This window comes from Nelumbo lutea, chromosome 1 (genome assembly GCF_056320005.1).
Source record: "Nelumbo lutea isolate HS-2025 chromosome 1, American lotus-T2T, whole genome shotgun sequence".
NCBI lineage: Eukaryota > Viridiplantae > Streptophyta > Magnoliopsida > Proteales > Nelumbonaceae > Nelumbo > Nelumbo lutea.
In genome coordinates, this window is record NC_142684.1 from 26,610,680 (window position 1) to 26,619,684 (window position 9,005).

A 9,005-nucleotide genomic window follows, 5' to 3' on the forward strand; every position below is an offset into this window, starting at 1 on the left:
AAAACTTCAAAGTAGGAGGTGAAATAAGACATATTTGTATTTGATAACGCTTTTAAGGAGCCACATGAGATTCCATAATGCACTGTTTTGTGGACTAAAATCCTTGTCTATGTGTTCAATCAAATTAGTAGATAACTTTGTTTCCATTTCATTGTTTAATGGGCAGTTTGTATTGAAATTGATGAAAATAGGGTCATGTTCATCCCAGCTCGTTTTGCTATTCATTGCTTTTAGTATTGAAATTGATGTAATAATGGTCATATATGAGTAAATTCAGAGTTTCTTATGGTTACTAACTACTTATTTAAACTCATGGTCCAAGAAAATGGTAATACAGTCCATGGAAATTTACTTGGAATCCCTCAATTCCCTAGCTTTTCAGTTCTGCTAGATTATCAGCAACTTTCCAGCTTATTCAGCAATCAGCATAGGAGTATCAGCCCCTATTCTCATAATAACTAAATCCAATAAGAACCTTTCACCTTTCCTCGGGTGATTGTTTATCACCTTTCCTTGTACCTTCTTTTGTTTAATAAAATTTTTACTTTATCTTAAAAAAAATAAGAATCTTTCACGACTAATAGAGAAGAAAAGAAATGGGGAAAAAAAAGGAAAAATACAGTAATTGAAATACAGAAACAGTTCAATTAAGGAAGAAAGAACCAAGAGAATCAAATAAATGATGTATATGAAAGAACCAACCCCAATCCACAGAATATCAATTGATAGATAAATAAATATAGTCCAAGTAATCGCGTCTTAAGGAGGATACTGAACTGAACTCATAGCATTGTAAGGCCTCATCTGCAAAAAACACTCTGCAATGAAACCAATTAAAGAAACAACCCAATTAGAAATAAAATTCATTTGGAGCTCGAAACCTCTGGTTCACAAAAATCCGAAAAAAGAAAGACTAATGTAGCATACCGGTGCAAATACCCTTCATACAACATCTCGACCGATTCAAACTCGGATAATACTGAGGAAACCCAAGAACAAACATCAAAAAACCAAGAAAAAAGAGACTGAAAAGCATGATATTACAAAGACAGAGAACCGGTATAGGAGAGTTATTACGAAGAAACAAATCGGGCATTCTTCGAGATCAGGATTATTATCAGAATCCTCGACGCCATCAAAGCAAGGTGCTAGCTTCTGGGAGAGAATGAGCTTCGGAGCTTCTTGTAGTCGACCTTGGACGGGTTCCGAACGAGTCGCTGCGGCCTCGTGAACCGCTCCTCCACCGTACTCTTCCTGCAAATCCGATTCCCCATTGTGACTCCTCATCGGTCCCCGTTTCTTGTCATCTCCTTATTCATTTATTATTAGGATTAGGGTTTCTACTTTCTTCAATCTTCTTTCGTTTATTCTGAGAGAGATTCTTTAGACGTAGTTGCAGAGACGCAAAGTAGCAGAGAGAGAGAGAGTAGGGAGGCAAAGCAAAGCAGTCGACGAGAAGGAAAAGTGGTCACTGGTCAGCTTTCTTTTTCTTTGTTTTGACGGGAATTTCCTTGACTTGTTACGTAATGTCGTAAATGCCCCTGATGAGTGATGACGTGGACGTGATTTGCATGCCCTTTTCTCATTTTCTGCTTCTTATACTTTTGATTTCGGCTGATTTGTTTTTACTTTCTATAATACAACTTTGTCCCCCAATTTGTTAATATTTACGGAAAACGCCACAAATGGTCGCAGGCTCGCAGCGTTCGGTGGATTGGAAATGGGCCGATTCTAGAGTTTCCAATTCCGAGTCCTCAACGGGGCCCACCGGCTCAGTTAGGTTAAAAGTTCACATGATCTTCCTCATAATGAAGCATCACGATGCGGAACTTGGTACAACTCCAGATTCATTATACAAATGGAAATAACTGTCTAGAACCGCAATTGTATATGTAATATTGGAATGGTCATGATCCACAAGGACCATCATTCATGCATAAATTGAACATGCATTCAAGAGAGGCTATTCATTGCTTTGGGATTTCATCAAACCAAGGCTGAATCCTATTCTACTCGAATTGTCTAGAAAATTAGTTGCTGAATTTATTTTTTCTATGCATCTTTAGCTTGTCTTCTCACTTGCATATAAGGTGTTTGATCCAATGTGTTAGAAATAACTTTGTAGTTAGAATTTCAGATTTTCATTAGTTTTACATTTCGGCTAATCAGATAATAGTAAACTGATTTATTACTAATAGTTGCTACATAAGTCATCGTGGGAACGATACTCTACTCACTACTCTATTACCTGAGCGGCTAGTGCACTTGCTAGTGTCACAATGAGCCACACACCAAGTTTTTGGCGTCGTTGTCGGGGACTTGTTGTATCAATATTAGGAACTATTAGCCACTGTTAATATGATTTTCAATTTTGTGCATTATAGTTCAGATTAGTATACATGAAACTCCTTCCATTGATGATCTACTTCATCTTTGATTGCTTATTTAGTCTTAGTAGTAAAGCTACATTCTAGTTTGCATATTTCATAAAATAGTGTGGATCAGATCTGTATACATTAACTGTCATGGCTAAAATAAAAAAATCAGATCTGAGCACACTGAAAAAAAAATGATTTCTGATCTTCATTGATGATTGCCGTTTTAGTCTCAGTAGTATAGTCTTGCATATTTCATAAAATAATGTTCTACTTTCAGTAATGGAGTTGTGTTTTCTTTTGTTTTGTATACTTCAAAAAAACTGTGTACTTCAGATCTGCATACATTCACTGTCATTGCTAAAATCAGAATGCAGATTTGAGCACACAAGAAAAAAATTTTAAGTCTGCTTTTCTAGTTTCAGTAGTATGCATTTTAGTCTTGCATATTTGATAAAAAGGGTGTAGTTTAGATCTGTATACATTACTTTTCATTGTTGAAATCAGAATTCAGATTTGAACACAAAAAAATAAAAAATAAAACATGCATAGCTGTTCTAATTCAGTAGTGTAGTTGGTAGATGTAGTTCTTCAGATCTGCACACACTCAATTACTAATTTAGGTAATCATTTCTTTTAGTTCTGCAATGGTTAATCTGAATTCTCTTTCCATTGTAGTAGGATTCAGATCTGTATTTTCCGATATCTGTAGTATGATTCAGATCTGAATTTTCCTATTACTACTTTGCCTAGTTCGGATCTAACTAGTTTCAGTAGTTTCAGACTTTTCTTCTTTCCCCTTACTGAATGCATATAGGTTAGGTTGCTGTAGAATATAGTTTATTAATTCTATAGGTTACTTGGATGAGTTGACAGATTTCAGATCTGGTTTTCTGCTGTTATAGCTTCCATTTATGATTTAATAGATTTGATATAATTCTGATTTAAAGTAGGTTTCAGATCTGTGTTTTCTGATTTCTGTGGTGTAGTTCAGATTTGTATCTTCCTATGACTGATTTGCTTGGTTCTTTGCAGCTGTTTTAGTTCAAATCTACATATATTAACTATCACTATGGAAATAAAAAATCAGATCTGAGCTCACTGAAAAAAAAAATATATCTTTTGATCTTCATTGCTGATTTCTTTAACTGTTTGTTGATTTCAGTTCTGTACAAATCTGCATATAGTATTCTTCATTACTGATATTAGTACTCTATTTTTTTTCTATTGTTGATTTGTTTAGTTTTGATTATTGTTTTAGTGCTGCTAGTTTAGCTGGTTTTTGGGTCTATATAGCTCATAAAAACAGGGGAGTTCAGATCTGTACATAGTAGATTTCAATGCTGAAATCCAAAACCAGATCTGAGCACACTAGAAAAAAAAGAAAAAGAAAAGAAAATATAGCAGTTCTAGTTTCAGTAGTTAACTGATTTGAGTTCTGTATATTGACTTTAGTGTAGTAGTTCGGACCTATATACATTGTTTTATGCCTTTTTGACTTTTGGCCTGAGTTGATAGATTGCTGATTTGATAGAACTTTATAGGCTGCTTTTCTTTTTAGACTTTGGTTGCTGTTTTGGCTTTGGCAGTATAGCTGATTTGTAGTTCAATGTACTTTATAAAATTCTTATAGTTCAGATCTGTGTAAATTACTCTTCATTGCTGAAATTAGAAATCTTAGGCTATTATTCTTGTTTCAATCTTCTATATCAATTTGGTAGCGTGCTATCTTCTTGATTTCAGTCTTGTATATCAGATTTTAGATCTGTCTATATTAGTTTTCAGCCGGCTGATTGTTTTTTTTCTTGAAGTTTTTCTTGTTAGGTAGCATTCAACTTTCCTTGCTTTGTAGATTTCTACTCTCCTAATGTTTAATAGTTCCTCTTTTTTAGGATTGTTGCTTGTTTGATAGCTTACATTCCTTGATTAGTGTACAATAGTTTCTTTACTATTTTGATAGAGGAGATGGCAGCAACCAACCATCAATGGCATTCCAAAAGAGCACAAGTTAGAAGGCAGCAAGGTCTTCACAATGTGAACACATATACAGCTTTATCTGCACAAATAGGTGCAATCAGTAGGAAAATAAATGAAATGCAGATGGAAGCCATGCATGTGCAGTCCATGACTTGTGATTGGTGTGGGGGAGGCCACATCAGCACTGCATGCCAAGTTGACAATCAGTTTATGCAGCCTCCAAAATAGGTAAACTTTGTTGGCCACTTTCCAAGGCAGCAATACAGTCAATACCCTTGTGCCTTTAACCCCGGATGGGGAGGATACCTGAATCAGTCATGGCCAAATCAGCATGTGCCAAAGCCCTTCCCCCAAAACTTCTATTACCCAGAATAGAAATCTAACCTAGACGAGCTGATGACCAAGTTCATGGCTAGTGTTGAAACCAGATTTCAGAATAACGAAGCAACAATAAAGAACTTGGACAAGCAAGTCAGGTAGTTGGCACAATTGATTTCAGCAAGCATACCGGGCACTCTACCAAGGAGTACTGAAGTGAAGGAGAAGGAAAGGGCTGAAAATAAGGTTAGTAGGTTGGCCAACACCCTTGAGCTTTGCATACAAAAGGGAGTAGCTGCAAGGGAAGAGAATGAAAAGATGCAAGGCATGGCAGCATACCTGAATGCCAATCCACATTTTCAAGGGAAAGAGTGTCTCATGTTGGATGGCTTGGATACCCCGCCAATACCCATAAGCAAGCCTTCAACCAAAGAGCCACCCTCCCTTGAGCTGAAGAAATCTCCTCCACCTCTAGAGTATGCTTTCTTAGAGTTTCCATCAACACTACCAGTAATCATATCAACAGATTTGAGCCCTTTGCAAAGAGAAAAGTTGTTGAGGGTGTCTCGGGAACACATGACAGCTTTAGCTCAAAAAGTGTCATTGATGATGAGGTTGGTGGATGTTTTTAGGCCAGCAGTCAGAACCTCACTAGAAGGTCGAGCTTTAGACAAAAAACAAGCACTTGTTGGGAGGCAACCCGATTCAGATTTTTAGTCATAAACTCCCTTGTTTTTGTTTCTGCTTTTCTTATTCATATCAGTTGAGTTTAGTTAGTATTTATATAGGATGCTAATTAAATAAGTTTCTGATCTCTCTCTGTAGTTTTATGTGATTCTTAGCAACTAGCAGATTCCCATCACAAGAGCTATTGTAGTATTCAAAAGAAACTTCAGGGAAGTTCTCTAACCCCTCTCATTGATTTATAATGCTTTTCATGCAATTACCTTCATTATTGGATTTTTTTTGTTACTCTCTAACACTAGGAACATTGAGGACAATGTTCACCTTAAGTGTGGGGGAGTGAAACTATAGCCATGCACCTCAATCATCCCAACACACACATGCTTGCAATGACATAACCAAATAAACTAGAAAGCCCCTTAAGATCATTGTTGTTTATTAGGTGAATTCAAAGAGGGAATACAGTGAGTTGAGGGAGACCACTGTATGTGTTTGCGTTTATTCTTGTAATTGATATCCAACTTAGCACAAAGCATGAGGTTAATGGAGCTGAATATAACTTTCAGCATGACTGACCCTAGCTACCCTCATGTGTAGAATGCACTTAATTGATGATCATTTGAGCTAGTTCACATCTGAACTGTTAATGCATGAGGTTCAATAACTGAAAAAGAAAGAAAAAAAAAACAAAAAAAAATGTGTGAGATGAAGCATAAAATGCACTCACACCAAAAGAAGAAAGAAGAAAATACCCCATGTGAGATGGAGCATAAAATGCACTCACACCGAAAGAAAAAAAAAAAGAGGAAATGCCCTGTGTGAGATGGAGCATAAAATGCACTCACAACAAAATTGTGGTTAACACACAGATAGATGCAGTGACAGATTTGAAACCAAGCTAATAGTAATGGTTAATTTTAGAGGTCAAGGTGCTGATTTGCATGATGAATGGAAGTGAATGTTGGAGCATGAAGAACCTCATATTCTACCTTTCCTTAGATCTTATATATGTGATAAGAATGGTAGTTCATAGAAATGGAGTAGAATACTTACACAAGTTTTCCGACCACTCAATGCATCATCTTCCTAAAAATTCATCCGGTAAATGGTGAGAATAAGGGGGGATGATTAGTTTATGGGTTATGTCTTTGCTTGAGGACAAGAAAAAGCTTAAGTGTGGGGGTGTTTGATGTGTGCAAAATTTACATATAAATTCTGGTGTTTATGCATGGTTTTGATGCTGATTTGTGTGAATTCTTACCCCAATTTAGCTTGATTTCAGGAAATTATCAAAGGGGACAAGTTTAGGAAAAATAAGCATAAAACCATGCTAAAGAAGGCCAAATAGAAGGTGATACAGCCCAGCTAAGAGCAAGGCCCAGCCGAGAGGTCAAAGGAGGGCCATTCGGCCCATGCAGCCCATGTTGCACTCTTTGGGAAAGCCCAAAGAGAGAACACAACCGAAGCTCTCCAATGGAGCCTATTCGGCCTAGCAATGAGGAGGCCCATTTGTAGATCAAGAGCATCTCAAGAGCAGCCCAAAGTGTATCCCAAGGAGCCTAAAAGCGGGAAACTTTCTAGAAGAGAGAAATGAGGCGTTAAGTGAAAAACAAGGCTAATCGGGTAATTTTGGACAATTTTGGCATCACTTAGTAATTTGGGCATAACTCTTTCATCCAGACCCCAATTGAGATGATTCAAGATGAGTTGGAAAGAGAAGGAAAAGTTCTAGAACTTTAATGTTTTGAGTTTTGATAGAAACGGACTAGATTGTGGTCAAAATCAAGCCTGAATTATCTAAAATCACATTGTAGAACTTTCTAGCTGAGAGAACTTTCTAGATAAGAGAACTTTCTAGATGGGAGAACCTAGAGGAGGAATGGGGCTGAGGAGAAGGATATAAAAGGAGAAGAGAGCCAAGGAAAAAGGGGTCCAATACCTGATTTCAAACTCTCCTTGAGTTCTTGTTCTAAGAGAGAAGAAGAGAGAGATAGGCACAAGAGAGGAGAAGAGAGGAGGAACAAACAGTTTTAAGAGAAGAAGAAGCTGAATTCGAAGGGGGAGAAAGCAATTGGAGATCAAGGTTTCATCCTCACTTGATTTCTGCACAAATTGGTAATCGAATTCAGCTAAGGTTTATGTAATTTCTCCATCAAATTTTCCTTTCTTATTGTAATCAAAGCATGTATTATGTAAATTCAATTTTGTAATTTGTTTTCAAAGTTCATTCTAGTAAAGTAGATTCAATCTTGAAGTTTCTTGTTTGGAATATCAATTGTGGATTGTTGGCCAAACTGCTATTCTAAAATCTCAGATCTGAAATTTCAGATCATGAATTTACAAGGTCTGAATTGCTATTTTCCAATCTCAGATCTGTAAATTCAGATCATGAAATGGTGAGATCCGAACTGCTATTCTATAAAATCATATCTATGATTTCAGATCATGAACTTGTAATACCTGAATTATTTGAGAAAGAATTCAGGTAGCTTTAATTCAATCTGGCCGAATTGTTTATCTTTCTTGGAATTCCTAGAGTGCTTGAGAAAGACTCTAAGATTTCAAATCTGCCAATCAAGATCCGAATTGAGTGCAAGGTTAGAGATAACTTGCACAATTCGGTTGGTATTCATTCAGCTGAGTTGATGATCATCTAGCTGAAATGAAGCCCTAGAATTGCTAGATCTGAATGCATGCATGGTGATTAGATTCTTGATAGAGATATAAGGACCATCACTCATGCATAGATTGAACATGCGTTCGAGAGAGGCTATTCATTGCTTTGGGATATCACCAAACCAAGGCTGAATCCTTTCTACTCGAATTGCTTAGAAAACTAGTTGTTGAATTTATTTTTTCTATGCATCTTTAGCTTGTCTCATCACTTGCATACAAGGTGTTTGGTCCAATGTTTTAGAAATAACTTTGTAGTTAGAATTTCAAATTTTCATTAGTTTTAAATTTTGACTGATCAGATAACAGTAGTCTGATTTATTACTATTAGTTGCTACATAAGTCCTCGTGGAAATGATACTCTACTCACTACTCTATTACTTGAGCGGCTAATGCACTTGCTAGTGTCACAATGAGCCACACATCAAGTTTTTGGATTTCAGTTCCGGCTGATGGAAGTTTTGGTGGAAAGGCTTAGGTGCATGTTGATTCTGCCATGGCTGATTCAGGTGACCTCTCCATCCGGGGTTATGGGCATGATGGTACTAATTTCTTGGCTATCTTGTGAAGTTTCCCTCAAGCAAAGACTTCAACCATAAATTGAACATTCCCCCCTTCTGTTCTCACTATTTACCTAGTGAACTTTTTAAGATAGAAATGCATTGATTAGTCGGGGAACTGTTGTAAGTGCTCAACTCTTTTTCTTGTAAATTACCAATTAACATATATAAGATCCAAGGAAAGGAGAATACGATATTCATCAAAGTCCATCCTTCACTCCCAATCAATATATAATTCAACTCCTTAATTGTCAAAGTTAATAATCAAATTACACTAAGTTTCACATCTATAAATTTATCTTAATGAGAGTTCAACTTAGTATGCCCACTTGGACCTCAACTGTCACCATCATTACTTATTTCTAGGAGTGAGTGCATTTTATGCTCCATCTCACACTTTTCTTTTTTTTTCTATGTG

The 9,005-nt window shown here is 36.5% G+C and overlaps 1 long non-coding RNA gene across 1 annotated transcript; it reads right to left on the reverse strand.

Moving 5' to 3' along the window:
• Positions 1–599: 599 nt before the first annotated feature.
• On the reverse strand, positions 600–1,472 carry LOC148874040 (uncharacterized). The gene is made up of 3 exons (XR_016112980.1): positions 1,078–1,472; positions 928–979; positions 600–818 (listed from the first exon to the last, which is right to left on the reverse strand). It is a non-coding gene; the product is annotated as an uncharacterized LOC148874040 (long non-coding RNA).
• Positions 1,473–9,005: the final 7,533 nt, after the last annotated feature.